This window comes from Pleurodeles waltl, chromosome 9 (assembly GCF_031143425.1).
Source record: "Pleurodeles waltl isolate 20211129_DDA chromosome 9, aPleWal1.hap1.20221129, whole genome shotgun sequence".
NCBI lineage: Eukaryota > Metazoa > Chordata > Amphibia > Caudata > Salamandridae > Pleurodeles > Pleurodeles waltl.
Genome location: NC_090448.1, coordinates 159136559 through 159162449, shown reverse-complemented (window position 1 = coordinate 159162449; position 25891 = coordinate 159136559). Strand labels below are relative to the sequence as shown.

The window sequence follows — 25891 nt, the reverse complement described above, 5'->3', positions numbered from 1 at the left end:
TAGGTCACTACCTATGTGTAGCTTCACCATGGTAACTCCGAATATGGCCATGTAACATGTCTATGATCATGGAATTGCCTCCTCTATGCCATCCTGGCATTGTTGGTACAATTCCATGATCCCAGTGGTCTGTAGCACAGACCCTGGTACTGCCAAACTGCCCTTCCTGGGGTTTCACTGCAGCTGCTGCCAACCCCTCAGACAGGCATCTGCCCTCCTGGGGTCCAGCCAGGCCTGGCCCAGGATGGCAGAACAAAGAACTTCCTCTGAGAGAGGGTGTGACACCCTCTCCCTTTGGAAAATGGTGTGAAGGCAGGGGAGGAGTAGCCTCCCCCAGCCTCTGGAAATGCTTTCTTGGGCACAGATGTGCCCAATTCTGCATAAGCCAGTCTACACCGGTTCAGGGACCCCTTAGCCCCTGCTCTGGCGCGAAACTGGACAGAGGAAAGGGGAGTGACCACTCCCCTGACCTGCACCTCCCCTGGGAGGTGTCCAGAGCTCCTCCAGTGTGCTCCAGACCTCTGCCATCTTGGAAACAGAGGTGCTGCTGGCACACTGGACTGCTCTGAGTGGCCAGTGCCACCAGGTGACGTCAGAGACTCCTGCTGATAGGCTCCTTCAGGTGTTAGTAGCCTATCCTCTCTCCTAGGTAGCCAAACCCTCTTTTCTGGCTATTTAGGGTCTCTGTCTCTGGGGAAACTTTAGATAACGAATGCAAGAGCTCATCCGAGTTCCTCTGCATCTCCCTCTTCACCTTCTGATAAGGAAACGACCGCTGACCGCGCTGGAAGCCTGCAAACCTGCAACATAGTAGCAAAGACGACTACTGCAACTCTGTAACGCTGATCCTGCCGCCTTCTCGACTGTTTTCCTGCTTGTGCATGCTGTGGGGGTAGCCTGCCTCCTCTCTGCACCAGAAGCTCCGAAGAAATCTCCCGTGGGTCGACGGAATCTTCCCCCTGCAACCGCAGGCACCAAAAAGCTGCATTACCGGTCCCTTGGGTCTCCTCTCAGCACGACGAGCGAGGTCCCTCGAATCCAGCGACTCTGTCCAAGTGACCCCCACAGTCCAGTGACTCTTCAGTCCAAGTTTGGTGGAGGTAAGTCCTTGCCTCACCTCGCTGGGCTGCATTGCTGGGAACCGCGACTTTGCAAGCTACTCCGGCCCCTGTGCACTTCCGGCGGAAATCCTTTGTGCACAGCCAAGCCTGGGTCCACGGCACTCTAACCTGCATTGCACGACTTTCTAAGTTGGTCTCCGGCGACGTGGGACTCCTTTGTGCAACTTCGGCGAGCACCGTTTCACGCATCCTCGTAGTGCCTGTTTCTGGCACTTCTCCGGGTGCTACCTGCTTCAGTGAGGGCTCTTTGTCTTGCTCGACGTCCCCTCTCTCTTCAGGTCCAATTTGCGACCTCCTGGTCCCTCCTGGGCCCCAGCAGCGTCCAAAAACGCCAAACGCACGATTTGCGTGTAGCAAGGCTTGTTGGCGTCCTTCCGGCGGGAAAACACTTCTGCACAACTCTCCAAGGCGAGAGGGATCCGTCCACCAAAGGGGAAGTCTCTAGCCCTTTTCGTTCCTGCAGAAACCTCAGCTTCTTCTGTCCAGTCGAAGCTTCTTTGCACCCGCAGCTGGCATTTCCTGGGCATCTGCCCATCTCCGACTTGCTTGTGACTTTTGGACTTGGTCCCCTTGTTCCACAGGTACCCTAGATTGGAAATCCACAGTTGTTGCATTGCTGGTTTGTGTCTTTCCTGCATTATTCCTCTAACACAACTACTTTGTCCTTAGGGGAACTTTAGTGCACTTTGCACTCACTTTTCAGGGTCTTGGGGAGGGTTATTTTTCTAACTCTCACTATTTTCTAATAGTCCCAGCGACCCTCTACAAGGTCACATAGGTTTGGGGTCCATTCGTGGTTCGCATTCCACTTTTGGAGTATATGGTTTGTGTTGCCCCTATCCCTATGTTTCCCCATTGCATCCTATTGTAACTATACATTGTTTGCACTGTTTTCTAAGACTATACTGCATATTTTTGCTATTGTGTATATATATCTTGTGTATATTTCCTATCCTCTCACTGAGGGTACACTCTAAGATACTTTGGCATATTGTCATAAAAATAAAGTACCTTTATTTTTAGTATAACTGTGTATTGTGTTTTCTTATGATATTGTGCATATGACACTAAGTGGTACTGTAGTAGCTTCACACGTCTCCTAGTTCAGCCTAAGCTGCTCTGCTAAGCTACCATTATCTATCAGCCTAAGCTGCTAGACACCCTATACACTAATAAGGGATAACTGGGCCTGGTGCAAGGTGCAAGTACCCCTTGGTACTCACTACAAGCCAGTCCAGCCTCCTACAGTGCCTCCTCCCTGAGGGGAGGGGGGCACATCCCTAATCCTACTGGGGGAATCCTCCATCTGCAAAATGGAGGATTTCTAAAAGTCAGAGTCACCTCAGCTCAGGACACCTTAGGGGTTGTCCTGACTGGCCAGTGACTCCTCCTTGTTTTTCTCATTATCTCCTTCGGCCTTGAAGCCAAAAGTGGGGCCGTGGCCGGAGGGGGCGGGCATCTCCACTAGCTGGGATGCCCTGTGGCGCTGTAACAAAGGGGTGAGCCTTTAGACTCACCGCCAGTGTTACAGTTCCTGCAGGGGGGGGTGAGAAGCACCTCCACCCAGTACAGGCTTTGGTACTAGCCACAGAGTGACAAAGGCACTCTCCCCATGTGGCCAGCAACATGTCTGGTGTGTGGCAGGCTGGAAAAACTAGTCAGCCCACACTGGAAGTCGGTATGTTTTCAGGGGGCATCTCTAAGATGCCCTCTGGGTGTATTTCACAATAAAATGTACACTGGCATCAGTGTGCATTTATTGTGCTGAGAAGTTTGATACCAAACTTCCCAGTTTTCAGTGTAGCCATTATGGTGCTGTGGAGTTTGTGTATGACAGACTCCTAGACCATATACTCTTATGGCTACCCTGCACTTACAATGTCTAAGGTTTTGCTTAGACACTGTAGGGGCATAGTGCTAATGCACCTATGCCCTCACCTGTGGTATAGTGCACCCTGCCTTAGGGCTGTAAGGCCTGCTAGAGGGGTGACTTATCTATGCCATAGGCAGTGTGAGGTTGGCATGGCACTCTGAAGGGAGTGCCATGTCGACTTAGTCATTTTCTCCCCACCAGCACACACAAGCTGGCAAGCAGTGTGTATGTGCTGAGTGAGGGGTCCCCAGGGTGGCATAAGACATGCTGCAGCCCTTAAGAGACCTTCCCTGGCATCAGGGCCCTTGGTACCAGGGGTACCAGTTACAAGGGACTTACCTGGATGCCAGGGTGTGCCAATTGTGGAGACAAAGGTACAGGTTGAGGAAAGAACACTGGTGATGGGGCCTGGTTAGCATACCTCAGCACACTTTCAAATCATAACTTGGCATCAGCAAAGGCAAAATGTCAGGGGGTAACCATGCCAAGGAGGCATTTCCTTACACAACCCCTCCCCCACCCCCACCCCCCCAAACAAACGAAAGAGGATGAGACTAACCTATCCCAAGAGAATCTTCATTTTCTAACTGGAAGAACCTGGAAAGGTCATCTGCACTGGCATGGGCAGTCCCAGGTCTGTGTTCCACTATAAAGTCTATTCCCTGAAGGAATTTTTCCCAGTTTTGGATTTTCACCTTTCATCTGCATTAGCCATCTGAGAGGTCTGTGGTCAGTTTGAACTACAAAGTGAGTACCAAAGAGGTATGGTCTCAGCTTCTTCAGGGACCAAACCACATCAAAGGCCTCCCTCTCAATGGCACTCCAACGCTGCTCCCTGGGGAGTAACCTCCTGCTAATGAAAGCAACAGGCTGGTCAAGGCCATCATCATTTGTTTGGGACAAAACTGCCCCTATCCCATGTTCAGAGGCATCAGTCTGCACATTGAACTGCTTGGAGTAATCTGGAGCTTTTAGAACTTGTGCTGTGCACATGGCTTGTTTCAGGGTGTCAAAGGCCTGTTGGCATTCTATGGTCCAGTTTACCTTCTTAGGCATTTTCTTGGAGGTAAGTTCTGTTAGGGGTGTCACTATTGATCCATATCCCTTCACAAACCTCCTGTAGTAGGCAGTCAAGCCAAGGAATGCCCTGACTTCAGTGTGGGTTTTTGGAGCCACCCAGTCCAAAATAGTCTGGATTTTGGGTTGGAGTGGCTGAACTTGGCCTCCACCTACAAGGTGTCCCAAGTAAACCACAGTTCCCTGCCCTATCTGACATTTGGATGCCTTGATAGAGAGGCCTGCTGCTTGCAGGGCCTTCAAAACCTTCTTCAGGTGGACCAGGTGATCCTGCCAGCTGGAGCTAAAGACAGCAATATCGTCAAGTTAAGCTGCACTAAAGGACTCCAAGCCAGCAAGGACTTGATTCACCAACCTTTGGAAGGTGGCAGGGGCATTCTTTAAGCCAAAGGGCATTACAGTAAACTGATAATGCCCATCAGCTGTGGATAATGCTGTCTTTTCTTTTGCTCCTGGTGCCATTTTGATTTGCCAGTACCCTGCTGTCAAGTCAAAGGTACTTAAGTATCTGGCAGCACCTAGTTTGTCAATTAATTCATCTGCCCTTGGAATGGGATGGGCATCTGTCTTGGTGACATAGTTAGGTCCTCTGTAGTCCACACACAACCTCATCTCTCTCTCTTACCATCATTGGTGTGATGTTTGGGGGACTAAAACCACTGGGCTAGCCCAGGGGCCGCCAGAGTGCTCAATGACTCCCAATTCCAGCATCTCGTGGACTTCCACTTTGATGCTTTCCTTAACTTGGTAAGACTGTCTGAAAATGTTGTTTTTGACAGGCATGCTGTCTCCTGTGTCCACATCATGGGTACACAGGTGTGTCTGACCAGGGGTTAGGGAAAAGAGCTCAGCAAACTGTTGTAAGACCTTCCTACAGTCAGATTGCTGTTGGCCAGAGAGGGTGTCTGAATAGATCACTCCATCTACTGAGCCATCTTTAGGGTCAGTGGAAAGGAGATCAGGGAGAGGTTCACTCTCAGCTTCCTGGTCCTCATCTGTCACCATCAACAGATTCACATCTGCCCTGTCATGAAAGAGTTTGAGGCGGTTCACATGGATCACCCTTTTGGGGGTCCTGATAGTGCCTAGGTCTACCAGGTAGGTGACCTGACTCTTTCTCTCTAGCACTGGGTAAGGGCCACTCCATCTGTCCTGAAGTGCCCTGGGAGCCACAGGCTCCAGAACCCAGACTTTCTGCCCTGGCTGAAACTCAACCAGAGCAGCCTTTTGGTCCTACCACATCTTCTGGAGTTGTTGGCTGGCCACAAGGTTTTTGCTTGCCTTTTCCATGTACTCTGCCATCCTGGAACGCAGGCCTAGTACATAGTCCACTATATCTTGTTCAGGCTCATGAAGAGGTCTCTCCCAGCCTTCTTTTACAAGAGCTAGTGGTCCCCTTACAGGACGGCCAAACAGAAGTTCATAGGGGGAAAAACCTAGACCCTCATGAGGCACCTCTCTGTAGGCGAAAAGCAGACATGGTAAGAGGACATCCCATCTCCTTTTGAGCTTTTCAGGAAGCCCCATGATCAGGCCTTTCAATGTCTTGTTGAATCTTTCCACAAGACCATTGGTTTGTGGGTGGTATGGTGTGGTGAATTTGTAAGTCACCCCACACTCATTCCACATGTGTTTCAGGTATGCTGACATGAAGTTGGTACCTCTATCAGACACCACCTCCTTAGGAAATCCCACTCTGGTAAAGATACCTATGAGTGCTTTAGCTACTGCAGGGGCAGTAGTGGACCTAAGGGGAATTGCTTCAGGGTACCTAGTGGCATGATCCACTACGATATACTGGTTCCCCGAGGCTGTGGGAGGTTCAAGTGGACCCACTATGTTCACACCCACTCTTTCAAAGGGGAACCCCACCACTGGAAGTGGAATGAGGGGGCCCTTTGGGTGTCCACCTGTCTTACCACTGGCTTGACAGGTGGCACAGGAGACACAAAACTCCTTTACCTTCTGGGACATGTTGGGCCAATAGAAATGGCTGACTAACCTCTCCCAAGTCTTGGTTTGTCCCAAATGCACAGCAAGTGGAATATCATGAGCTAAGGTCAAAATGAACTTCCTAAACTCCTGAGGCACTACTACTCTCCTAGTGGCACCAGGTTTGGGATCTCTTGCCTCAGTGTAGAGGAGTCCATCTTCCCAATAGACTCTGTGTGTTCCAGTGATTTTTCCTTTGGTCTCTTCATCAGCTTGTTGCCTAAGGCCTTCAAGAGAGGGACATATTTCTTGTCCCTTACACAACTGTTCCCTTGTGGGTCCCCCTGGGCCTAGGAGCTCAACCTGGTAAGGTTCTAACTCCATGGGCAGAGTTCCCTCAGAGGGCAGAACTTCTTCCTGGGAAGAGAGGTTCCCTTCATTTTGTTGTGTTGAAGCTGGTTCCCCAGTCTTCTTTCCTTTTCTCTTGGAGGGTTGGGCCATTATTCCAGGCTCCAACACCACTTTTTCACCCTGAGCTTTCCACTGTGCCCTTGTCTTGACACACACCAGTTCAGGGATACCCAGCATGGCTGCATGTGTTTTGAGTTCTACCTCAGCCCATGCTGAGGACTCCAGGTCATTTCCAAGCAAACAGTCTACTGGGATATTTGAGGAGACCACCACCTGTTTCAGGCCATTGACCCCTCCCCACTCTAAAGTTACCATAGCCATGGGATGTACTTTAGTCTGATTGTCAGCGTTGGTGACTGGATAAGTTTGTCCAGCCAGGTATTGTCCTGGGGAAACCAGTTTCTCTGTCACCATGGTGACACTGGCACCTGTATCCCTCAGGCCTTCTACACTACTCCCATTAATCAAGAGTTGCTGCCTGTATTTTTGCATATTAGGGGGCCAGGCATCCAATGTGGCTAAGTCCACCCCACCCTCAGAGACTAATGTAGCTTCAGTGTGAACCTTGATTTGCTCTGGGCATACTGTTGATCCCACCTGGAGACTGGCTATTCCAGTGCTAACTTGAGTAGAGTTTGAAGTGGAACCTTTCTTGGGACAGGCCTTGTCTCCATTTTGGTGTCCCTGCTTATTACAGCTACGACACCAGGCCTTTTTGGGATCAACGTTTTTACCCTTGTATCCAAAATTGGATTGTGAAGGGGCTTTGGACCCTACCTCCTGAGCAGGTTTTTGGGGCCCTGTAGAAGACTCTTTACTTTTACCCTTGAATGTCTCAACACTCATCCCCTGGGGCGTCTTTGTGACCCCTTTCTTTTGGTCACCCCCTGTGGAAGTCTTGGTCACCCTAGTCTTGACCCAATGGTCCGCCTTCTTTCCCAATTCTTGGGGAGAAATTGGTCCTAGGTCTACCAGATGCTGATGCAGTTTATCATTGAAACAATTACTTAAAAGGTGTTCTTTCATAAACAGATTGTACAGCCCATCATAATCATTTACACCACTGCCATTAATCCAACCATCCAGTGTTTTGACTGAGAAGTCAACAAAATCAACACAGGTCTGGCTCGAAGATTGTTGAGCCCCCCTGAACCTAATCCTGTACTCCTCAGTTGAGAATCCAAAGCCCTCAATCAGGGTAGCTTTCATGAGGTCATAGGATTCTGCATCTTTTCCAGAGAGTGTGAGGAGTCTATCCCTACATTTTCCAGTGAACATTTCCCAAAGGAGAGCACCCCAGTGAGATGTGTTTATTTTTCTGGTTGCACAAGGCCTCTCAAAAGCTGTGAACCATTTGGTGATGTCATCACCATCTTCATATTTAGTTACAATCCCTTTGGGGATTTTTAGCATGTCAGGATAATCTCTGACCCTATTTAAATTGCTGCCACCATTGATGGGACCTAAGCCCATCTCTTGTCTTTCCCTTTCTATGGCTAGGATCTGTCTTTCCAAAGCCAATCTTTTGGCCAACCTGGCTAACAGGAGGTCATCTTCATTAAGGCTGCCCTCAATGCTTCCAGAGTTGCTGGACTCTCCTGTTAGAGAAGCAGCATCTCTGACTATCACTTCTGGAGTCAGGGTTGTAGAAACCCTGGGCTCCCTAACTAGGAGTGGAGGTGGGAGTTCCTCCAATTCACTAGTGTCCCCTTCTGTGAGGCCATCATCAGAGGGGTTGTTTTGAGCAAACTCTGCTAAGAGCTCCTGAAGCTGTACTTTGGTAGGGTTTGAACCAGTTTTTATCTTTTTGATTCTGCAGAGAGACCTTAACTCTGACATCCTAAGATGCAGGTAAGGGGTGAGGTTGAGTTCCATCACTATCTCTTCTGTAGTAGACATTCTGTTTCTAAAAGTTAGAATACTTTTTAAGAATCTAAAACTATCTCTAGAACTTAATTCAAACTTTTACAAAACGTTTAAACTCTAAAAGAAGTGCTAACAGGGACTAACACAAGGCCCTAGCAGGACTTTCAAAAATTTAGAAAAATAGCTCAAATTTCAAAAATCAGTTTCTAATGACAATTTTTGGAATGTAGTCGTGTGATCAGGTATTGGCTGCGTAGTCCAGCAAATGCAAAGTCTTGTACCTCACCACTGATCCACCAATGTAGGAAGCTGGCCCTGCATGTACTATTCCCAAGTAAGAAATAGCATGCACAGAGTCCAAGGGTTCCACTTAGAGGTAAGATAGTGGCAAAAAGAGATAATTCTAATGCTCTATTTTGTGGTAGTGTGGTCGAGCAGTAGGCTTATCAGAGGGTAGTGTTAAGCATTTGTTGTACATACACAGGCAATAAATGAGGAACACACACTCAGAGACAATTCCAAGCCAATAGGTTTTTATATAGAAAAATAACTTTTCTTAGTTTATTTTAAGAACCACAGGTTCAAGATTTACAAACAATACTTTAAATGAAAGGTATTTCACTCAGGTATCTTAGGAACTTTGAATCAACACAATAGCATGTACAGTTTTGGCAAAAAGGGCAATAAGCTATTTTAAAATTGAACACACTGCAAAATTCAACAGTTCCTGGGGGAGGTAAGTATTTGTTAGTTTTTCAAGTAAGTAAAGCACTTACAGGGTTCAAAGTTGGGTCCAAGGTAGCCCACCGTTGGGGGTTCAGGGCAACTCCAAAGTTACCACACCAGCAGCTCAGGGCCGGTCAGGTGCAGAGGTCAAAGTGGTGCCCAAAACGCATAGGCTTCAATGAAGAAGGGGGTGCCCCGGTTCCAGTCTGCCGCAGGTAAGTACCCGCGACTTCGGAGGGCAGATCAGGGGGGTTTTGTAGGGCACCGGGGGGGGGGGGGGGAGAGACAAGTCAGCACAAAAAGTATACCCTCAGCGGCACAGGGGCAGCCGGGTTCAGAGTGCAAACAGGCGTCTGGTTTGCAATTGGTTTCAATGAGAGACCCAGGGGTCTTTTCAGCGAAGCAGGCAGGCAAGGGGGGGGTGGGGGGCTCCTCGGGGTAGCCACCACCTGGGCAAGGGAGAGGGCCACCTGTGGGTCACTCCTGCACTGGAGGTCGGATCCTTCAGGTCCTGGGGGCTGCGGGTGGAGTGGATTTCCCAGCCGTCGGGTTCTTTGAAGCAGGCAGTCGCAGTCAGGGGGAGCCTCTGGATCCCCTCTGCAGGTGTCGCTGTCGGGGCTCAGGGGGGGTCAACTCTGGCTACTCACGGGCTCGCAGTCGCCAGGGAGTCCTCCCTGTAGTGTTGGTTTTCCGCAGGTCGAGCCGGGCGCGTCGGCTGCAGAGTGGAAAGTCTCACGCTTCCGGGGGGAAACGTGTGGTCTTTAAAAGTTGCTTCTTTGTTTCAAGTTTCAGTCATGTGGAATAGGGCCGCTGTCCTCAGGAGTTCTTGGTCCTTTTAGATGCAGGGTAGTCCTCTGAGGCTTCAGAGGTCGCTGGACCCTGGGGGACGCGTCCCTGTTGCAGTTTTTCTTTAAGTGGGGCGACAGGTCGGTAGGGCTGGGGCCAAAGCAGTTGGTGTCTCAGCCTTCTCTGCAGGGCTTCAGGTCAGCAGCCCTTCTTTGTCTTCAGGTTGCACGAATCTATCTTCCTCGGTTCTGGGGGGCCCTAAATACTCAATTTAGGGGGGTGTTTAGGTCTGGGAGGTTAGTAGCCAATGGCTACTAGCCCGGAGGGTGGCTACCCCCTCTTTGTGCCTCCTCCCTGAGGGGAGGGGGGCACATCCCTAATCCTATTGGGGGAATCATCCATATGATTTGAAAGTGTGCTGGGACCCTGCTAACTAGGCCCCAGCACCAGTGTTCTTTCCCTAAACTGTACCTTTGTCTCCACAATTGGCACAACCCTGGCACTCAGGTAAGCCCCTTGTAACTGGTAACCCTGGTACCAAGGGCCCTGATGCCAGGGAAGGTATCTAAGGGCTGCAGCATGTCTTATGCCACCCTGGGGACCCCTCACTCAGCACATACACACTGCTTGGCAGATTGTGTGTGCTGGTGGGGAGAAAATGACTAAGTGGACATGGCACTCCCCTCAGAGTGCCATGCCAACCTCACACTGCCTGTGGCATAGATAAGTCACCCCTCTAGCAGGCCTTACAGCCCTAAGGCAGGTTGCACTATACCACAGGTGAGGGCATAGGTGCATTAGCACTATGCCCCTACAGGGTCTAAGCAAAACCTTAGACATTGTAAGTGCAGGGTAGCCATAAGAGTATATGATCTGGGAGTCTGTCAAACACGAACTCCACAGCACCATAATGGCTACACTGAAAACTGGGAAGTTTGGTATCAAACTTCTCAGCACAATAAATGCACACTGATGCCAGTGTGCAATGTATTGTAAAATACACCCAGCGGACATCCTAGAGATGCCCCTTGAAAACATGCCCGACCTCCAGTGTGGGCTGACTAGTTTTTGCCAACCTGCCACACACCAGACATGTTTCTGGCCACATGGGGAGAGTGCCTTTGTCATTCTGTGGCCAGGAACAAAGCCTGTACTGGGTGGAGGTGCTTCACACCTCTCCCTGCAGGAACTGGAAAACCTGGCGGTGAGCCTCAAAGGCTCATCCCCTTTGTTACAGCGCCACAGGGCATCCCAGCTAGTGGAGATGCCCGCCCCTCTGGCCACTGCCCCCACTTTTGGCAGCAAGGCTGGAGGAGATAATTAGAAAAATAAGGAGTCACCACCCACCAGTCAGGACAGCCCCTAAGGTGTCCTGAGCTGAGGTGACTCTTACTTTTAGAAATCTTCCACCTTGTGGATGGAGGATTCCCCCAATAGGATTAGGGATGTGCCCCCCTCCCCACAGGGAGGAGGCACAAAGAGGGTGTAGCCACCCTCAAGGACAGTAGCCATTGGCTACTGCCCTCCCAGACCTAAACACACCCCTAAATTCTGTATTTAGAGGCCCCCAGAACCTAGGAAACAAGATTCCTGCAACCTAAAGAAGAAGAAGGACTGCTGACCTGAAGCCCTGCATAGAAGACGGAGACGACAACGGCTTTGGCCCCAGCCCTACTGACCTGTCTCCCAACTTCGAAGAAAACTGCAACAGCGACGCATCCAACAGGGACCAGCGACCTCTGAAGCCTCAGAGGACTGCCCTGCAACCAAGGGCCAAGAAACTCCCGTAAACAGCGGCCCTGTTCAACAACCTGCAACTTTCTTGCAACAAAGAAACAACTTTAAAGACTTCACGTTTCCCACCGGAAGCGTGAGACTTTCCACTCTGCACCTGACGCCCCCGGCTCGACCTGTGGAAAACCAACACTTCAGGGAGGACTCCCCGGCGACTGCGAGCCCGTGAGTAGCCAGAGATGACCCCCCTGAGCCCCCACAGCGACACCTGCAGAGGAAATCCAGAGGCTCCCCCTGACCGCGACTGCCTGTAACAAGGGACTCGACGCCTGGAACCAACACTGCACCCGCAGCCCCCAGGACCTGAAGGAACCGAACTCCAGTGCAGGAGTGACCCCCAGATGACCCTCTGCCTAGCCCAGGTGGTGGCTACCCCGAGGAGCCCCCCTTGTGCCTGCCTGCAATGCTGAAGTGACCCCTGGGTCCCTCCATTACTTCCTATCTAAAACCAGACGCCTGTTTGCACTCTGCACCCGGCCGCCCCTGTGCCGCTGAGGGTGTACTTTCTGTGCCTGCTTGTGTTCCCCCCCCCCCGGTGCCCTACAAAACCCCCCTGGTCTGCCCCCCGAGGACGCGAGTACTTACCTGCTGGCAGACTGGCACCGGGGCACCCCTGTTCTCCATTGAAGCCTATACGTTTTGGGCACCTCTTTGACCTCTGCACCTGACCGGCCCTGAGCTGCTGGTGTGGTAACTTTGGGGTTGCCTTGAACCCCCAACGGTGGGCTACCTTGGACCCAACTTTGAGACTTGTAAGTGTTTTACTTACCTGCAAACTTAACCTTTACTTACCTCCCCCAGGAACTGTTGAATTTTGCAGTGTCCAATTTTAAAATAGCTTATTGCCATTTTTGCCAAAACTGTACATGCTATTGTGATGATTCAAAGTTCCTAAGATACCTGAGTGAAATACCTTTCATTTAAAGTATTGTTTGTAAATCTTGAACCTGTGGTTCTTAAAATAAACTAAGAAAATATATTTTTCAATATAAAAACCTATTGGCCTGGAGTAAGTCTTTGAGTGTGTGTGTTACTTATTTATTGCCTGTGTGTGTACAACAAATGCTTAACACTACCCTCTGATAAGCCTGCTGCTCGACCACACTACCACAAAATAGAGCATTAGAATTATCTCTTTTTGCCACTATCTTACCTCTAAGGGGAACCCTTGGACTCTGTGCTCACTATTTCTTACTTTGAAATAGTACATACAGAACCAACTTCCTACAATGCCAATGAAAGTTTACAAAAAAAATCTTTAACAAATTATGAACATGGTGACCACAACACCCATAAGCGCCATACACACATTGGGCCTGGAACCTGAAATCCGTACCAGGATTCATATGGTTACACATCGTGCTTCAATGTAACAAACACTCTTTAAAATAGAAGGGTCCAATCAAAATGTCTACAAAGCCAAGTGTAAATACCCTCAACCATGAGTGAACTGGAAGGAAAGTGCAACCACAACTAGAATGCAAAACGCTGAAAGATTTCTAACATGACAACAAGAATAAAACTTAACAGCATGTACGTCAAATGGAACTAGTCATTCAAGTCCTACAGTTAACACAGCATTTCCACCCCATCGTCCAGTATCATGGGTTATAAAGTATTAGCAAGTTTAATCCAAAATATCTCCCTCTGGAGTATTCTATTATTATTATTATTATCTATTATTGTTGTCAACTTTCGGCGAAAGAAGAACTACTTTCAAAACTTGGACCTAGAGATGAATGATGTTATGTTTTTTTTTTTTTTTTTTTTTTATTACAACGTTAAGTCACACTGGCTTGTTGTTGAGATTGTGTATATTATTTTGTGTACGTTAATCTGTATTTTAGTCTTAAATTCAGTTTTTCTAAACATAAGGACATTTTATTGATTATATACAATTCATACTGCCACAAGTAGCCTTTTGCGGACACATCATTGCATTTCCTGTGATCACATTACTGGAGTGTATACAATAATTACATCAGATAGTTCTACGAAATTCAGTGCATGGTAATTTTTCTTTGCTCTCAGAAATGATTTCCATGACGTTCTTGGATCTTTGATTTGCTATCATTTTTTTCCTATGAATAAACCTACAAAATCCCTTTCTAACTGCAGCTTTTACCATAACATTCTGGTGATTCTGTTAATTAAGTAATTAATGGGAGAAAAGTTAGCCAGAAAAGCAAACCTAGTTTTGTATTCGCTCATTACACTGACTTAGGTATGATGTTTTCTGGACATCCATATGTATTAAAGCGATCTCTGTATACCAATGCGCCATTCCATGACGGAGGAAATATGCGGAAGCCAAATAAATTGTGAGTAAGGCAAGTGTATTTTTAAAGAACCTTAATGGAACCATCAGAGTATAATCCATTGTTCCTTTCTATTACTTTCCTGAAAACATTAGTTGTTAATATGGCTTCACTAGTACTATCCGGTACACCCAGAAATGCAATTCTGGAGCTATGATGTGTTTGGTTCAATGCTTGTAATTCAGATCCGGAATTGGCTCCTTCAGTGTACTGAAGTACTCAAGGGGCCTTTTCACAAGACGTCAATGTTGTCAAAGTTTTGTAGGTATAATAGCAGACCTGTGTGTCAACTCACATTCTCATAGATGTAATCATTCTCAAATTTTACCATAGAAAGATTGGCATAACTGTGCGCCCTGTAAAGCCCATAGATGTACAAGAAAAAATATGATGTCCCACTGCAAATAAGTATGAATTAATGGGATGTGAAATCATTCCAGAAGAAAAACCTTATTTGCTCCAATTTCGCCTTTTTAGACTAAATCCTATTCTAAAGCTTCCACGCTCTTGGCAAGTGAAGTTAGGTGAATAGGGAATTACAATTAATAGTACACAATCAAGTTTGATGATCAGTTACCAACTTTATGGTTGCCAATTTGTTCAAGAAGTCAGAAGTCTATTACAAGTGAACTTTACTACACAATGGACTGAAGGAAATAATAAATATATACCCCAAATTTTGATGTATCAAACCAAAAGTCATTACATTAAGTCGAAAAGGTGGGTCCATGAGATACTTTTCCATCTTTGGTAACATAAAACCTAGATCTATGTGGTAAGGATTTGTTTTAAACTCTTCATTTCATAATCCATTCAAAATCCATGGCTTTGTTTAGGATTGTGTCACGAATGATTTGAAAAGTTGATGCTGGGTCCATGTCCAGTGCCTTATAGCTTGTGTCCTCACTGACATAACTGTAAATCTTTCTCCTGTGAAAGTCTTTCTTGTAGGAAAGTACCCACTTTTGGAATGGTTACCCCCACTTTTTGCCTGCTGTCAGTATGCTTCGACCGTTTTCACTGAGATCCTGCTAACCAGGATTCCAGCGATTGTGCTCTCTCCCTCTAAATTTGGTTGCCTAGGACTTTGCACACCCCACAAATGGCATACCGGAGCCCCATATAAGTATCTAATATATGGTACTTAGGTATCCAGGGCATTGGTGTACCAGGGGTTCCCATGGGTTCTAGCATGTATTGTGTCCCCCACGGGAGCCCATGAAAAATGTGTCTGCAGGCTGCCGTTGCAGCCTGTGTGAAAAGGTGCATGCACCTTTTCACTACATGTCACTGCACCAGGTCATTGTAAGTCACCCCTATAGTAGTCCCTCCTACCCCAGAGGGTAGGGTGCAAGTCCCTGTGTGTTTGAGGGCACCTCTGCATGGACAGATGTGCCCCTACGAACTCCAGTTCCACTGCACTTGACTTCATAAGTGCGAGGAAGCCATTTTACCCGTGTCCTGGACACAGGTCACTTCCTGTGTCCAGCTACATAATGCTAACTCCGAACCTGGGCATGTTTGGTATCAAACATGTCTGAATCATACCCCAATTCTGTTGCCAGTATTGGTTGTATGATGCCATGCACTCCGGGGGCTCATTAGAGGACCCCCGAAGGTCGAGGTACGACCAACGCCAGTTTGGACCCGGAAGCGGAACCTTGGGTGCCCCTTAGAGCCTAAGCTGAAGCCACCCCCATGGAACCCTAAGGGGCCCCTGCCAACCCCGTGGGGCACAAAGGTTTTCCAACAGGACTGCCCTGCACCAAAAAAGAGGCACATGACCTCATAAACTATTTCAGTTGGGCAACTCACAGAAAGTTAGGGAGGTGCAGAGCCGACCCAGAAGTAGGCTCAGTACAAGAAGGCTTAGAGCAAGGCTGCTCTTTTGTCCTGTGTTGTCCAACCGATGGTGTGAAGTTGAAGAGCAAAAACAACAAGTGATGGACGGAATGCTGAACATTGTCAAACATTCACCCCCAGTGAAGAGCGCCTGTGATTCTTTGACTTCTTCTTACCCGAATGTCCAGAAGATTTAGAATGGGACGAAGAGGAGTTCTGATGGTGGCTCTGCAAGTGGTATTGGGACCTTCCTCTCAACTGAGACGGGAAGCGAGGAGGAGCCGGGTGCCCAGCCGCGAGCAGCTTTAGAGACCACTCCCTCAAAGCCTTCAGATACATGGCCCAGCAATCAAAGCACAACTTCGGGTTGTGGTCACACTCCAACCAGCACAAACACACCAGGTGTGGATTCGTCAAAGTACTCATGCGTTGGAAGGAGTCACACAGCTTGAAGCCGGTCTTCTTGGACATCCTCGACGCACCAGAATAGTTCAAAAAAACTTTGACAAAAAGTTGAAAATCCAGTCAAAAAGCAATTGAGGGACGTTCTTCTCCAGATCTGTACGCAGGCTGGTGCAGAAAGAAGAGAACTGACATCAGCGCACTGGGGTGCTGCTTATGTATGACCAGAGACATCATATCCGGCGACACCACCACCAATGCCGGCTGCAGAGGGGGAAAGCTGCATATTCCTTAACTTAGAAGTCTCTATCGGATATCAATTTTTAGAATGACAATCTTCACAATCTGGACAATGATAAGTATTTACAAAATAGTATGGACAGATATATATTTCCCTCTACGATCTCTAGGTCTCAATGGATACACCTGGATTCCCAGGCATTGAAAAGAGTGAAGTCCCCATATCTCTTTAGCAACTCAGGGAGTTGTAGCATTTCTTACTGGGTCTGCGGCCTCATCAAGGATGGATAAGATTGTTTACTTTTAGACCAGATATGCAGCTTAACCATTCTAGTTGTTTCACTATTGGCCTCAAGTCTGCCCTAGCATTTCTGAGATAAAATAGTATAGGAGGCTGGCTCAGTTTATGGTGTACATCTATGGTGTGCCAACCTATACTGAGCCCAGGCAACCCTTAGTTACAGTGAATAGTGTCCAGATAGCAAAAGCTCTCCATGGGTAGCTGAGGCGAGCAGCTAAAACCTATCAAGGAGCAATGTAAAGCACTTGCAATGTAACAGTAGTCAGACAGTTATCCACTCGCAGGAAAGGACCACACAAGTGTTACAAAAGTGAATAATTCTTTATTACAGCAATAACTACTAGACTAGCATTGGTATATCTCCCTTTGGAGATACCTACACACAATATATGCACAAAATGGCAAACAGAAATAGCATAAAATATATAGGGCCCTATTTTGGGGGGTGGGGGGGAGACCAACCATATACTAAGTAAGTGGAATGCGAAATAGTAAACCTAACCAAGGGAAGTGTGGTGGTTAGCTACGGGTGGGGGGTAGATGAATTCATCAGAGATAAGTAGGGTAAGTGCTCCCAGCGGCCAGGTGCAGAGTAGTTACCTACCCAGCCGCCCCACAGACTGACACAGGGAAGTAGTAGTTGGAGTTTGTGTTTTTCTGGACCCTTCCCAATGGACCCCAAGGAAACCAACAGGCAGGAGGGAGGCTGGAGAGTGTCCCCACCCAAGGATACCTAGAAGACACGAGTACTGACGGGGTGAAAGGATGTCTGAAACCCTCACTGAAGTTAATGGAAGCCTCTGATTGTCCAGATGCTGTTGCGACCCCTGGACCAAGCAGGTGGAACCCAGAGATGGATTCAGATGTAGAAGACCTGAAAAAGAAGGGGACAGAATCCAGCACCCTTGGAGGTGCCCAGGTGGTACAGGTGGCAATGGCCACCCTCCTAGAGGAGAGGTTCATGCAGGTTGGTAAAAAAAGAAGTCCAGCTGCGGGGTCAAGGAGCTGGGGGGGGGGGGGGGGGGGGGGGGGGGGGGAGGGACAAAGTCGACATGGCACCCCTCTCAGGGTGTCCGGTCCACAAACCACTGCAGGTGGCATAGGTAACTCACCCCTCTAGCAGACCTTCCAGCCCTAAAGCAGGATGTACTATACCACAGATGAGGGCATAGTTGCATGAGCAATATGCCCCTACAGTGTCCAAGTCCATTCTTAGACATTGTGAGTGCAGTGTGTCCATACTGAGTATATGGTCTGGGAGTTTGTCATTACAAATTCCACAGCTCCATGATGACTTAAATGACGTCTGGGAAGTTTAGTATCAAACTTCTCAGCACAATAAACCCACACTGATGCCGGTGTTGGGTTTATCGAAAAATGCACCCAGAGGGCATCTTGCACATGACCCCTGTATGTTAGCCAAACTTCTAGTGCAGGACTGACCGTCTGTGCCAGCCTGCTACTTCCAGGCAAATTTCTGACCACATGCCTTTGTGCTCTCAGAGGCCAGAAACCAAGCCTGCACTGGGTGGAGGTGCTACACACCTGTCCCCTGCAGGAACTGCAACAACTGGTGGTGAGCCTCAAAGGCGCAGGCCTCTTGTTACTGTGCCCTAGGGCACTCCCATCTAGTGGAAATGCCCACCCCCGGACAAAGATCCACTTTTGGCAGCAACTCCAGTGGGAAAATTAGGGAGGGGTGACCACTTCAGCTGAGACCACCCCTAAGGTGTCCAAAGCTGACGTGAGCCCCTCCTTCAAAAATCCTACATCTTGGTTTGGAGTTCAGGGACCAATAGGGTTAGGTCGTGTCTCCCTCCCCAAAGAGAGTAGACACCAGAAGGGTGTAATCACCCTCAGGGACAGTAGCCACTGGCTAATGCCCTCTGACCACTGTAAAACCCCTAAGTCAAGGATTTAAGGGCTCCCCCGAACCTAGCTCATCAGATTCCTGGCAACCTCAAGAAGAAGACTGGTAAGCTGACCCCCAGCAGAGAAGAATAAAGACACCAACTGACTTGGCACCAGCGCTACAGGCCTGTCTCCATCTTCTGAAGCCCTGCTACAAAAAGGTGACGCATCCTCTTATAAGCCTCAAGAGGACTTCATGCATCCTAGAGGACCAAGATCTCCTGTGGACAGCAGCCCTGTCCACAAAGGAAGCCTCCAAGAAGGACCCCAGAGCCACCCGTATCCATGAGTCCTGTCCACTCTACACCTGACTGATTGCTTGCCTGTTTTATCTGTGAATTCCAAACAAAGTGCATTTGATACTTGAATGTGATGCATTCTTGAAACCTTCCCACTGGACTGGATGCCAAAAGCGGGGCTTTGTCCAGGGGGCAGGCATCTCCACTAGCTGGAGTGCCCCGGGCCTCTGCAACAAGAGGCCTGAGCCCTTGAGGCTCACTGCCAGGTGTTACAGTTCCTGCAGGGAGGAGGTGTGAAGCACCTCCACCCAGTGCAGGCTTTGTTCCTGGCCGCAGAGAGCACAAAGGCTCTCATCCCATGTGGTCAGAAACTGATCTAGGAGTGGCAGGACGCCTTCTAGGGGCATCTTTCAATAAATCCAACACTGGCATCAGTGTGGGTTTATCGTGCTGGGAAGTCGGACACCAAAATTCCCAGACTTCAGTTAAGTCATCATCGAGCTGTGGAGTTTGTAATGACAAACTCCCAGCCCATGTACTCAATATGGCCACACTGCACTTACAATGTCTAAGAATAGACTGTAGGGGCATATTGCTCATGCTACTATGCCCTCAACTGTGGTATAGTGTACCCTTCCTTAGGGCTGTAAGGTGTAGGGGGTGGTTGTGTGTGTGGGGGCGGGTTGTGGGTGTTTGTGGGTGGGGGTGTGTGTAGGGGGGGTGGTGTTAACCATGCCAAAAGGGGTCACTTTCCTAAACCCACTCTCCTAGAGGTGAAGTTCCTGCGGGTAAGTGAAAGAAGAAGTGCAGCTGAGGGGGCCGGGAGCTGCAGAAGATACTAGGAATCGCCTACACGAGGTCTTTCAACAGGTGCTGGAATGCAGGAGTGTCAACAAACCTTGGCAAGAGAAACTGTTGTGGTGCACAGGGGCTCCAGTCCAGTGGCAGGAGCAGGGGCCCAATGTCTCCCAAGTTGGTCAGTAAACAGAGGAGGCCACAGACCCACCACCTTGGATGGAGAGCCTTTTTATGTCCATGGGACAGCAGGGCCCACCAAACATCCAACTTTGTCCTGAGATGCCTGAGGATGCAGGGGGAAACTCCTTCACTCGAAGGTAGATTCCTTGGTGTTTCCAGGTGCAAACAGAGTCACTGTAACCCTGGAGGATGCACAGTGTGTAACGTTGCAGAATTCTTGGAGGATCTGGAGAAACAATGGGAGCCTTCCCACCAGGAGGAGACTTGTTTCGGTTCCAAAGCAGACCTGCAGCGGTTCTAGGGGCCAGGAGCAGAAGATGTCTTGCAGAGAGGTCCTTGTAGAGTCCTGCTTGACGAATCTGAGGACCCACCCATTGGGGAGCCCTTAAGTAACCCTAAAAGGGGGCTGACACTCGCTAGGGTGATCCAACAATCAGAGGGGATCAGGAACGTTAGCTACATGGCATAACCAGTCAGATGATCCGAGGGGCCTCTACCCATCTTGTTTCCAAGATTGCATACTCAACTGGCCACCTGGCGGAGCTCTGTGCACCTCCCTAGGGGAGGAGCTGGGCAGGGGGGTGGTCACTCCCCTGTCCTTTGTGTAGTTTCATACTGGAGCAGGAACCTGGGGTTCCTGAACTGGTGCAAACTGGATTATGCAAGGAGTGTACCAAATGTGTCCTTCAAAGCATTCTGGTGGTGCTCAGAGGCCACCCCACCCCATCCTGTAGGTACCCAATACACAGGGGGAAGGTGGTCACACCCCTCCCTTGCAGGAAATCCTTAGTGTGCCTTCCTCTGCCTGAGCCAGGCTCACCAGCAGGAGGGAAGAACAGTGTCTGGGGTGGGCAGAAGCGTGGGCTGGCAGCCAGACCCTGTAAGGTTGCACAGGCAGAACTGTGGGTTCCTCTAAGGAACTCTCAGAGTACCGTGGATCATGCAACTCGCACTGGAATCTGTGTAGCTGCATAATTCCAATATGTTTGATACCAAACATGCTTAGGTTTCGAGAAGCCATTGTGTATTTGGACCCCTCATGTTGACCAGTGTTCCCTTACATACCTTAAGATGGCTTCCTCGTACTTACAAAGCCCAGGGAATGGAGTCTGGTGTTTGTAGGGGTACAAAGGTGCTCTTACACTCAGGGACATGCATCATGAATGAAAGATGCATGCACCATTTCACGCAGGTTGCAATGGCAGGCTGCAAGACACAGTCTGCATGGGCTCCCATGGATGGCATAATATCTGCTTTAGCCCATGGAGGTCTCCTAGTTTACCAATGCCCTGATACTCAAGTTCAATAAACTAGGGACTTACATAGGTGCAACAGTATGCCAATTGTGGGTGTAAAAAGTGTACCAGCAACCAAATTTAGAGAGAGAGAGAGAGCATAGACACTGGGGTCCTGGTTAGCAGGATCCTAAAGAACTACAGTCTAAACATACGGACATCAGGCAAAAAGTGGGGGTAATCATGCTAGAAAGAAGGTACTTTCCTACAAATAGTACATTGCCAACATAATTACATGAGAGGGTCTGTATAGCAGAAATCCTCTCAGTTGCTTCTCTCTCTAATCATGGATCACTGGTTCTATAAACAGAACGAACTGCAACAGCAAGTGGGTTCCCCTGTATAGTCCATTTTTATACTGTCCTGGAATTGAGATATGACCTTGCCACTACAGACATGGGCTGTTGGATGCAAGCTGTTTAACTTTATCCAAATTTTTATTTAATCACAAATGCCCACTCCATAAAGTACTACAAGCAAAAATCCCCAGTCATTATTAATGAAGGCTTTTTCCATGTCTAGCGCAGCCACCAAAAATGCCCAGTCAATATTAATGAAGGATTTTTCCATGTCTAGCACAGCCACCACTGGCTGTGGCACCTTCAGCACTGGAATATCTAACACATGAACCAACTGCTGAGTTTTTGCCGATGTTTTTCAGCCTGGTACAAATCCTGGTTGATCTGGATGTGTCCATTTTGATTAGTACGTGGTTTAATCTGGATGACTAAATTTTACTTAAAATTCAACAATCAAGATGCAAAACAGATATTGGACGAAATAGAGCCACTACCACCAGATACTTTTGTGGGTTTACAAGTGATACGATGATTGCTTCTTTGGCAGTGAGTCGCAGTGACTGTTCCTCTTTGGCTGCCTGACACATTTCTAACAAGCATGGTTCTATTATATATTGATAGATAAAACATAATTGTGTCAGTAAACCTTTGTTTGCCAATGTGTTGCCCTTAGCCAGGTCATTTATTGTGATTTGGATTTCACCCAATGAGAGGAGCACTACCAGTTACATGATTTGCTCAGCTGTCAGTTTCTTCAACCTTGTGCTTTACGTATTCCTTTTGTGACTCAACCAGATCCCTGTATCATGCCTACATTGGTTTTCATAATAATCTGGAAGGACATAATATCAGTTGTATGCAAGCTACGGTACCTTCAGGTTTTTGTACTGCCATTATTGGTCCGTGTGTCTTCCCAATTTTGACTAGCCAAGCTAGACGTCTTCCTGTTTTGTCAATTACACTGTGACTTTTTACTAAGTGTTCTTTTTAAATGTTGTAGTCTGAATCGATCTAATAAGTTTGCATATTTATTTCAAGTGTGGGTTAAGTGCATCTCGCTTCTGTGGACATCTGCAGTTGTTTCTAAGGTCATCGTATTGTCTACCAGATTTGAGATTTCTCTATCCAGTCCCACTTTTAACACGTGAAATTCATACATGTGTCCTTCTCAAGCTCACTCCAACTCCATCAGCATACTACTTGCTAATAATAGCTTTTTCAGCAAAGTATTATCTTTACACATTTCAACAAGTTTTCCTGTAGCCTATGTCCAAGATGGGCATGGGTTGTAAGCACCACAATGCCATGCATGTTGTGTGTCAGCAACCTCGCAGGGTCCTTAAGAGGGAGTTATGGTCTGATGTTTTGCTTAAAAATGAAATGGCTATTAACTCTCCCTGTGGTTGTGCATTAGATAAGAACATACCTCCTATAGAATGCATGGAGTGTATATGCAATAATGAGTAGTCTTTTTCACTTGAATGTGTGTTGCACCATACTATATATACATCTGTTGGTTCCCAAAGTTGGAGCCACTTAATGAGTTTTATTATCGTTTGACTTGCAGTAACTCCTGGTAATGATCTGCCCAAGTCTGAAACTAAAACATCTGAAATCATCTCCCCATATTATTAGAAATTTCTGCCCTGTACTAGTACTGCCATTTAGAAGCTCTGTGCAGAGTCTGGGGCTTACAGATTCATCAGTCATTTTGATTCTGTACCTAGTTTACCTTCTATTATCATCCCAAATGGGATTTCCCTGACATACTCAGATTAATGCGCCCCTGGAATGGGAGAAGTAGCATGTGTGATATAACCGGTCTCGCCAACATTTCTTTATTATCTCCCCCTCCTCTTTGGTAAAATGCATTTCCTACAGGAAGACGAAAACAACCACCTTCTCTTGAAGTGCATATAAAAAAGATGTCTTTTATATAAGTTACCAACTTACTTCACGTTTCAAGTGGTCTTGGTGTGTCTTGGTGTATGCTGCGCTTTTTGACATGGGAATAAGTTTAAATGTTGAAGTGCTAGAACATTCTGCTGTGGTCCGAGGATGTAAATCAATGACCTTTCATGTATTTTGGGACTTTAGGGAACTTTGCCTTGTCAGCCATGTGTGCTGCACCTTAAACTTTAGATGCAGTTGAAACTGGTGCCTATACCTAAAGGTTTAGATTATCAGTGAAAGCTACACCAAAATATATTTACTCAAAGGATACGTAAAGAATATAAAAGTCTTTTTCGCACCAAGATTAACTTTGTATTTTATCATCTTATAAGTTTATCATTTATGGTACAACTCTGTTTTCCACTTCTTTGTCTAGTAACACTTTTTTTCTACTTTAATCTTATTAACAGTCTGTACCTGTAGTGTTGGGATCCATGTCTATCTTTTGTTGGTGTCTCTTTGATCTCTCTGCTGCCTAATGTCGCTGCATCCATGTTGCAACAATTTGGGCAGATGTTGGGTTAGGGGTATATGTCTGTTTTGTTCATGTTAATTCTCATTTCATTTGAAAGGCCCCCTCTACCTTGTCTACACCCCACCAGATGGCCCATTCCCATGCCTCGCTGGCTCTGATTCTCCAGAGTTTGAAGGACAGGTATACCTTGATGTCAAATGTTTCAATGTTGAACACCTATCTGAGGTGGCTCAAGGTTGATCACCTAACCATCGATCAGGAGTGACGGGGACTGCAAATTGCTTTAAGTGGCATCATAAGAGGAAGAGAGAGTAGATCAGTGACCTTTCCCATCAAAGGCTAAAGTTGGCCAGCTCTCTCAGTTCCTCTTGTGTCCGTTTGTTCATTTCTTTTAGGTGTGTGCAGTCATCTTCTGTGTTACTTAGACTTCTCTAAAAACAAATGTTAGCTGAAGTGTCAGGTATGTTTCAAAACATGCTATTAAGTTACATAAGCACTTAGATCACTGGGCAAAAGAACATGTTATTTAGACATACCAATCGAAATATTTTATGCAAGACTTCAATAGATGAATGTCCTAAAAGTGGAACCCCTCAGTAAGCACAATGCAGTATCTGCCAAAGATGACCTACGTCTAATTTCCCCTTCCTTAGCACTGAGGCGGACATATTCCTTGCCACTCAGTCACTGGTACAACGCCGGACAAATGCCAACCTCTTTGACGGAGTGGGTGTCAGGAGAATAAACACATATGCTGTGCTCATAATTTGCTGCCATTTTTCCTCCAAACGGTGGGCATTTATTTAATAGAGTATGAATGGTGAGCTGCTTTACTAACACCTTAATGGACAAAATGAGATATTGCATCCTTCCAAAGTTTATAGAGGAACAGAATCAATTTGCACTATGTCATATTACTTTTTATTTAGCTCAATTGCCTGCCTATTCTTTTATGTTAATAAAACTGCTTTCGATAAGTGGTGTTTTCAGCCAAATGTGTCCTTTTTAATTGTATTTTGGGTGTCTGGAAAAAGACAGTAAATGCTGTCTTCTGAGGTTGTTTTTAATTCACTGGGTAGATTGGAAAAAAAATATTTAGAAAAACTTTGCTCCAGGACCTCATGCATGCATTACTTTTAATGAGCATCTGAGAAAATTCCATCGCAAAGATGATTAATTACGAGGAGGACCCTTCCTTGTATCACTCTCATTCATTACACAGGGCACAATTTCTACAGAGATGGGATTTCAACCACTACATCTGTTTATAGAAACACATTAAGGACCAGACTATCCCCCACGCCCTAAGGATGACCTCAATGACCTCAACAATTGGTTGCCCAATTTGCCTCAATTTATGACCAAGTGCTTTCACCGTTAGAAGGAAACGAGTGGATAATGACCACTAAGGGAAGGTAATTCAACCTAACATCCTAGTTCACCTAAAACTGTCTAATAATGCACTGAGATCATACAGCTCTGAAAAAGGTCTACACAGAAATAGATTCTTTACAATCACCCTAATGAAATCTTCCATGACAGTCCAAGTCATTCTCAGAAAGACTTAACTCTTTTTAATGATTTGCCACTTTTTCAAAAATCTCAAAGATTACTGTTTGCAATCCACAGTTCAATTACACACTACTGGTTGAACAACCCACTTTTGGTTTTGATGTTAAGGTGGACTCTGTCAGGTCGCATACAGGGTTCAGATACACTGTTTATTAATGCACATAAATGATATATCCATGTATGCCTATTTGTAGCTTTCTTCAACTGAGATAACCTGTCTGAATTTATCATTAACAAATATATGAAAGGCTTTGGAATGACTCATAGAACAATATCATCACTATTTATTCTACCATTTTGCTTGATAATGGACAATGCATCACTCAAGTAATCATTTTTTGTAATCTGCTAATATCTCCCTTTTTTCACAATAAATCACCAAATCAATGTGTCGTCAGTTTGGTGAGCAGCACATTTACTCAGAAATTAAAAGCAGAATTACTGAAGAATGTTGATGAATGTCAAAATAGTATCTGGTAT

At 47.0% G+C, this 25891-nt stretch overlaps 1 protein-coding gene across 6 annotated transcripts in view; it reads right to left on the bottom strand.

Annotated features, from left to right (window-relative positions):
- SLMAP (sarcolemma associated protein) overlaps positions 1-25891 on the bottom strand; it is a 793819-nt gene that overhangs the window by 499572 nt on the left and 268356 nt on the right. The window lies entirely within an intron of this gene.